Consider the following 8,094-nt stretch of genomic DNA (forward strand, 5'->3'; position numbering starts at 1 on the left):
GTTTTCAAGGTGTCCCACAGCAAATTCCTGATATTCTGCAATGCACTTTGTAAAAATAATGTTTTTTTCAGCAGGCACATTCTCTCCTAAAAACAAAAATTGCATGCGTATATCTCTAGTTTGGAATACCATAGGCTTGCATGCATACTCTCATGGGTCACTCAAGTTTTTTGGACCCTGTTGCACTCTGTTTTCGTGCTGCTTTTAGTATATGGCCCATATTACAGAAGTCTACCATCTTTGAGTATTTGAGGCTCCTTTGTAAGTGCTTTATATTTTTTCCTGGAAGAGCTATATAATAAAGGGGTCCTGGAAGGATTGCATTTATGGAAGATAAAAGAAGGCCCACTTGTCTCACCAAATGCTGTAGAGAAACCTGATGTTTTACTCATGTTATCCTTAGTTCGTTTTTGTTAGACCTTGCATTCTTAAGGTGGTCCCAACCCCACCTTATTGCTTTTCACCTCCGCATTTTGCTGTATCTTTTTCTTGGCCTTTGGACTCTGATCACTTTATCGCTACTAATCAGTGCTGAAGTGCACGTGCTTCTTCCCTAATCATGTGTATAATTGGAGTATACCTGACTGACAGATTTAATTTACTTGAAAGCCCCTTGTAAAGTGGTATACCATATACCCAGGGACTGATTGTGCCGCCCAAAGAAATAGCATTTCAAACCTGTCTCAAGCCTGCTACTGCAGTGCCTGTGCTGCAGTGTACTGCCACTTCGACTTGGCATTTAAAACTACTTGCCAAGCCTTAAACCTCAATTTAATTACATATCAGTAACCCCTAAGGTAGGCCCTAGGTAGTCCTAGGGGCATCATGCTATGTAAGTAAAAGGTAAGACATGTACTGTGGTAGTTTGTATGTCCTAGTAGTATCAAACAGTCTATTACTTTTTTCACTACTGTGAGGTCTGCCCCTCTCATAGGTTAGCATTGGGTATTCCCTTATACCTTTTGGGGGGTAATTCCATATCAGAGAGGAGAAGCTTTATGTATTTATTGATAAATCCTATCTACTGGTGAGGTTGGATTTAATCTTACTATTGTATAAATGCCATTTTTAGAGAGTGAGCATTTCTCTGCACTTACTGCTCTATTTGCATGAAAACCTGTCTTCAATTGACGTCTGGATTGGGCTGCGAGACAGCTACATATGTGCATTCCCTGTAGACAGCCACAACACAGGTCACTCAACTGCAACTGCATTCATCTGCATTCTGATTGGCCTGGGGGAGAGCTCCGCTCCCCTTACCGCAAATATGTTCAAGAACGATAATTTATGTCAGTAAGAACAGTATACCTACATCTTATAATCATGTGTGTTTAAATAATTTCTCATTAGATCGTTTAAATATTGAAAAGAATCTGTTTTTAATAGACATTTTACAAAAACAACTGGTACATTTGGGAATTCTGTAAAGGAAATACCCAACTGCCGTGACATTGCCAACCACAATGCCGTGACTCGGATTCGAACCGAGGTTGCTGCGGCCACAATGCAGAGTACTAACCACTATACGATCAAGGCGAGCTACTTGGGCTCAATAACTTACAGTGACATGAAGAAATTATAATTCGGAACACTCAGGGCTACTCCTGTGATAGGGTGAATGTGTTCATTGCTTCCTCATTCCTTTTACAAAGGCTTTATCTCCTCAGTGGTTGATAGGCTGAAACCGTTTCCTGGCCGCCTGCTTGTGAACTGGCAGGAGTCAAAGATCACACATACACTGGTGGGCCTGTGATGGGACACCAATGCAGAGAAACACACCTGGCGCAGATATTCTATTCTGTTTATTAGACCTGCATCTCCCCTGTACCTCCTCAAGCCATCTGTATGTGAAGCAAGAAAGAGTTAAGGAACGGTCCATCTACACTTTTATTGGGAGGATGCTGCCGTGAGCTCCTCCCAGCTAATCACACAAACAGCAGTAAAGCAAGATAACTACACAGTTAGGGGGGACTGCATGGTTAGGTTTTTGAGGAATTATTAAAACTGACCTCAGTGACCCATAATCAGAGCTGTGGCTAATGACTGCATGCCTAATTATGATGAAGCAAGCACCATGGCTCGTAGGGGCCCCACAACACACTTTTCTTAGCTCATTGAATTAAAGTATAAACTTCTGCCATGTGTGAGTGGTAAAGGCTTGTTAATTTTGTTGCTTTTCAAATTCACGTCTGACAACAAGACGAAGGAACATTGGGGCATCAGACGCTTTGGAAAGTAGCCACCAACCGCAGAGAAAGAGAGAAAGAGGGAAAAGACAGTATGAGGTGTGGAGAAAACAGCAGCAGGTACAAGAAGCTCAAATGAGATTAATGGCGCCTAAATAGAGCACGTAAAGGAACAGTTACAAATCTAAGAAAAGGGAAAGAAAAGACTAGGAAAAAACACAGAAAGAGCTTGTAGATGAAATTCTCTTCCAGGAACAGCAGGTTAAGAGAAATTACACAGGGAGCAGTTAAGCTTTTAACACTGGGGAGAATAGAAAAGAAAATGCAGTTTTATGAAGTGTGTTTGCCTAATCCAGCTAGCACTTTTATTTTATTTCTCTATTTGCTTCTTTTATTGGTAAAGTAAGTTTCAAGTGCATGCACAGGTATGACCGAGAGAGCCAGGGTATAATAATTTGAAGCGTTTGCACCAGCGCTAATGAAGCACGAGAGTTATAGCAAAGATATGAAAGGGAGAGCGATAATAAATATGTGATATGGCAACAGTGACACCAAAATAAGCCACCTATTTATAAAACTGACATGAAAGAAATACTAAAGGTTAACTTCTGAAATTGAAGCCAATGTTAAAAAGATTATCGTTGTCGGCAGGATTCGAACCTGCGCGGGGAGACCCCAATGGATTTCTAGTCCATCGCCTTAACCACTCGGCCACAACAACTGACGGTAAGGTGTGTGCACATAATCTGTATGCAAGTTTCCAAGGTGTCCCTCAGCAAATTCCTGATATTTTGCAATGCACTTTTTAAAAATAATGTTTTTTTCAGCAGGCACATTCTCTCCTAAAAACAAAAATTGCATGCGTATATCTCTAGTTTGGAATACCATAGGCTTGCATGCATACTCTCATGGGTCACTCAAGTTTTTTGGACCCTATTGCACTCTGTTTTCGTGCTGCTTTTAGTATATGGCCCATATTACAGAAGTCTACCATCTTTGAGTATTTGAGGCTCCTTTGTAAGTGCTTTATATTTTTTCCTTGAAGAGCTATATAATAAAGGGGTCCGGGAAGGATTGCATTTATGGAAGATAAAAGAAGGCCCACTTGTCTCACCAAATGCTGTAGAGAAACCTGATGTTTTACTCATGTTATCCTTAGTTCATTTTTGTTAGACCTTGCATTCTTAAGGTGGTCCCAACCCCACCTTATTGCTTTTCACCTCCGCAATTTGCTGTATCTTTTTGTTGGCCTTAGGACTCTGATCACTTTATCGCTACTAATCAGTGCTGAAGTGCACGTGCTTCTTCCCTAATCATGTGTATAATTGGAGTATACCTGACTGACAGATTTAATTTACTTGAAAGCCCCTTGTAAAGTGGTATACCATATACCCAGGGACTGATAGTGCCGCCCAAAGAAATAGCATTTCAAACCTGTCTCAAGCCTGCTACTGCAGTGCCTGTGCTGCAGTGTACTGCCACTTCGACTTGGCATTTAAAACTACTTGCCAAGCCTTAAACTCCAATTGTAATACATATCAGTAACCCCTAAGGTAGGCCCTAGGTAGTCCTAGGGGCATCATGCTATGTAAGTAAAAGGTAAGACATGTACTGTGGTAGTTTGTATGTCCTAGTAGTATCAAACAGTCTATTACATTTTTCACTACTGTGAGGTCTGCCCCTCTCATAGGTTAGCATTGGGTATTCCCTTATACTTTTTGGGGGGTAATTCCATATCAGAGAGGAGAAGCTTTATTTATTGATAAATCCTATCTACTGGTGAGGTTGGATTTAATCTTACTATTGAATAAATGCCATTTTTAGAGAGTGAGCATTTCTCTGCACTTACTGCTCTATTTGCATTGAAACCTGTCTTCGATTGACGTCTGGATTGGGCTGCGGGACAGCTACATATGTGCATTCCCTGTAGACAGCCACAACACAGGTCACTCAACTGCAACTGCATTCATCTGCATTCTGATTGGCGTGGGGGAGAGCTCCGCTCCCCTTACCGCAAATATGTTCAAGAACGATAATTTATGTCAGTTAGTACAGTATACCTACATCTTATAATCATGTGTGTTTAAATAATTTGTCGTTAGATCGTTTAAATATTGAAAAGGATCTGTTTTTAATAGACATTTTACAAAAATAACTGGTACATTTGGGAATTCTTCAAAGGAAAAACCCAACTGCCGTGACGTTGCCAACCACAATGCCGTGACTCGGATTCGAACCGAGGTTGCTGCGGCCACAACGCAGAGTACTAACCACTATACGATCACGGCGAGCTACTTGGGCTCAATAACATACAGTGACATGAAGAAATTATAATTCGGAACACTCAGGGCTACTCCTGTGATAGGCTGAATGTGTTCTTTGCTTCCTCATTCCTTATACAAAGGCTTTATCTCCTCAGTGGTTGATAGGCTGAAACCGTTTCCTGGCCGCCTGCTTGTGAACTGGCAGGAGTCAAAGATCACACATACACTGGTGGGCCTGTGATGGGACACCAATGCAGAGAAACACACCTGGCACAGATATTCTATTCTGTTTATTAGACCTGCATCTCACCTGTACCTCCTCAAGCCAACTGTATGTGAAGCAAGAAAGAGTTAAGGAACGGTCCATCTACACTTTTATTGGGAGGATGCTGCCGTGAGCTCCTCCCAGCTAATCACACAAACAGCAGTAAAGCAAGATAACTACACAGTTAGGGGGGACTGCATGGTTAGGTTTTTGAGGAATTATTGAAACTGACATCAGTGACCCATAATCAGAGCTGTGTCTAATGACTGCATGCCTAATTATGATGAAGCAAGCACCATGGCTCGTAGGGGCCCCACAACACACTTTTCTTAGCTCATTGCATTAAAGTATAAACTTCTGCCATGTGTGAGTGGTAAAGGCTTGTTAATTTTGTTGCTTTTCAAATTCACGTCTGACAACAAGACGAAGGAACATTGGGGCATCAGACGCTTTGGAAAGTAGCCACCAACCGCAGAGAAAGAAAGAAAGAGGGAAAAGACAGTATGAGGTGTGGAGAAAACAGCAGCAGGTACAAGGAGCTCAAATGAGATTAATGGCGCCTAAATAGAGCACGTAAAGGAACAGTTACAAATCTAAGGAAAGGGAAAGAAAAGACTAGGAAAAAACACAGAAAGAGCTTGTAGATGAAATTCTCTTCCAGGAACAGCAGGTTAAGAGAAATTACACAGGGAGCAGTTAAGCTTGTAACACGGGGGAGAATAGAAAAGAAAATGCAGTTTTATGAAGTGTGTTTGCCTAATCCAGCTAGCACTTTTATTTTATTTCTCTATTTGCTTCTTTTATTGGTAAAGTAAGTTTCAAGTGCATGCACAGGTATGACCGAGAGAGCCAGGGTATAATAATTTGAAGCGTTTGCACCAGCGCTAATGAAGGACGAGAGTTATAGCAAAGATATGAAAGGGGGAGCGATAATAAATATGTGATATGGCAATAGTGACACCAAAATAAGCCACCTATTTATAAAACTGACATGGAAGAAATACTAAAGGTTAACGTCTGAAATTGTAGCCGATGTTAAAAAGATTCTCGTTGTCGGCAGGATTCAAACCTGCGCGGGGAGACCCCACTGGATTTCTAGTCCATCGCCTTAACCACTCTGCCACAATAACTGACTGTGAGGCGTGTGCACATAATCTGTATGCAAGTTTTCAAGGTGTCCCACAGCAAATTCCTGATATTCTGCAATGCACTTTTTTTTAAAAAAATCTTTATTAATAGGAAGGAATAGTGGTTAGCCAGCATCATACAGTCATATGTTATTGGTTACAGTTTGTACATTTAACTTTTCATACGTGACAAGTAACATCACTTTAGCAAGTAATTGCATTAAACCTTTGAAGACTCGTAGATACGTTATCAGGCGGTCCATTCGCATGTACCGTAGTCTTCTATTACCCCCCCCCCCTTCGTGTACGATTCAACGGTAGCCTCATTTTTTATAGTACAGAAACAACAAACATCCCTCCCCCCCCCAAACCATGTGTCATCATTGCCATTGTGTCTCCACCCACTTCCCGTACCAGCATTTTTCTCAGCGTGTACGTCGGTACATAGCCAGGTCAAAGCCAACAACATCGTACTGTTGTTTTGCTGAGGTTGACATCCCCTATCCGCTTTGCTACTCCTCCTCCCCCTCTGAGTCCAGGTCGTCTCCCTCCGGTAAGGGGTCGCAGATTTCTCCTCTGTATATATTCCACGCCGCCCAGACTTTGTTCCACTTGCGGGGCGCCGCGCGTAGGACATACACTGCCCTTTCTGTTACCATCAGGATGTCCATGTTCTTAGCCCACCTGCTTGTGGTGGGTAGTTCTGGTGCGCCCCACTTCTGTGCTATATCCCGCATGGCCACTGTCATAGCCAAAGTTGCCCAAATCAGTTCATATCTACCCAGGTCATTGGGGTCCCAGATGTTCAAAAGGCATTTGAGTGGTTCAGGTAGTATAGAAAGTTTAAGGGCCTGTGAGATCGAGCGCATTATCTGTCTCCAGAATTCTCGTATTTGTGGGTGTAGGAGAGTAGGGTCTGCAATCCTATGATCACCCAGATTTTTTGCTTTTGTTTCACTGGTTTACGACTTTCTCTGGCTGTGGGCCTGCCAATCAGACCCACAGCCTGGCTGTTCTCTCTCTAAATTACAACATGTACCCTAGGTGCATTTACCAATTGGTACTGGGCCACCTTATTAGACCCTGTAACTCAGGGCATAGGTGTACCCAGGGCCTACCAGGGGCTGAAGCATGTATTATGCCACCCCTGGCTGGCCTCCTAAATTTGACACAACTGGCTGCATGACAGCTGGGGCAAAGTCGTGTAATCACCCTTTGCTGTAGATATAGTATACCTATATCTAACCCTAAAAATGAACACACAGATTCCTATAAGCCACTCCTATGTCAGGCCTTAACAATCCTGAAGGCAGAGTGCTTGGAATCGTGTGAGATGGTGCTCTGGCATGAGCTGAGCCTGTCTGCAGCTTGCGGAACCAAGTCCTAATAGCTGTTCCATGATATCGCATACCATATACTCTTAAGTGCATTATAATCCTCGCGGTTAAATGCTATCTTTGGTATTGCTTTATCAAAACATGTCGAGTAAGGTGTCATACGAATTGGAATACTAACCCCTCGCCAATTCTGGCGACGGGGTTAGCATTCCACCCTTCTAGAGGGACACGACATGTATGTAACTGTGAACCCCGGTTAAAGTTAAACGAAGCCTCAGCTCCACAAAATGGATGCTGCCACCACAGACACGAGTCTGACCCCCTGCAGCTGGGAGACCTTCCAGGGAGGGGAGCCTGGACAAAGGGTTTCCTGTCAGGGGCGGTGCTAGCACCGTCCCAGACATAGTTTTGTGTATCCTGGGCAGGCAGGGCTTTACAGGAAGGTGACTGCTGAGTGGCACCCCGGTGCTCACTACGCATAGGCCAGTCTGAACCAGTTCCAGGGGCACACCAGCCCCTGGCCTGGGGAAGTCCGGCATGGGAGAGGGGTGTAACCACCCCCCTCCTAGTCCCACCCATAGGCAGGACCTAGTCACCGGGTCAGCCCCTTTTCTTAGTATAAAGATAGGAGCGGGCCCCCTGTTCAAATTAGATCATCTTTGGAATCAAGACACGACTTTCTACGAAAGGACATCAAGATTTCTTCCTCAAGATTCTCCCTTGTGGCTAAGGAGTAGTCACCCTGCATCAAGCGGGCACCATCCTAAGAACACTGCGGTCTGCTGCAAGTCCTTCCTCAGGAATCCGACGACCCAGCTTGACGAGACCCGGCTTCCCTGGCACCTCTGACCTCTACTCACCTCTACAGCCAAGCTGAGAACTGTGAGTGCGACGAGACCTCGAGGGACCGACGAT

The 8,094-nt window shown here is 43.6% G+C and overlaps 2 non-coding genes across 2 annotated transcripts; both read right to left on the bottom strand.

The window, feature by feature from the left end:
• Positions 1-2,825: 2,825 nt before the first annotated feature.
• TRNAS-AGA (transfer RNA serine (anticodon AGA)) lies at positions 2,826-2,907 on the bottom strand. Its single transcript has one exon. It is a non-coding gene; the product is annotated as a tRNA-Ser (tRNA).
• A 1,495-nt stretch (positions 2,908-4,402) lies between these two features.
• TRNAH-GUG (transfer RNA histidin (anticodon GUG)) lies at positions 4,403-4,474 on the bottom strand. Its single transcript has one exon. It is a non-coding gene; the product is annotated as a tRNA-His (tRNA).
• Between the last annotated feature and the right edge of the window lie 3,620 nt (positions 4,475-8,094).

The sequence above is a fragment of the Lissotriton vulgaris genome, chromosome 1_1 (genome assembly GCF_964263255.1).
Source record: "Lissotriton vulgaris chromosome 1_1, aLisVul1.2, whole genome shotgun sequence".
NCBI lineage: Eukaryota > Metazoa > Chordata > Amphibia > Caudata > Salamandridae > Lissotriton > Lissotriton vulgaris.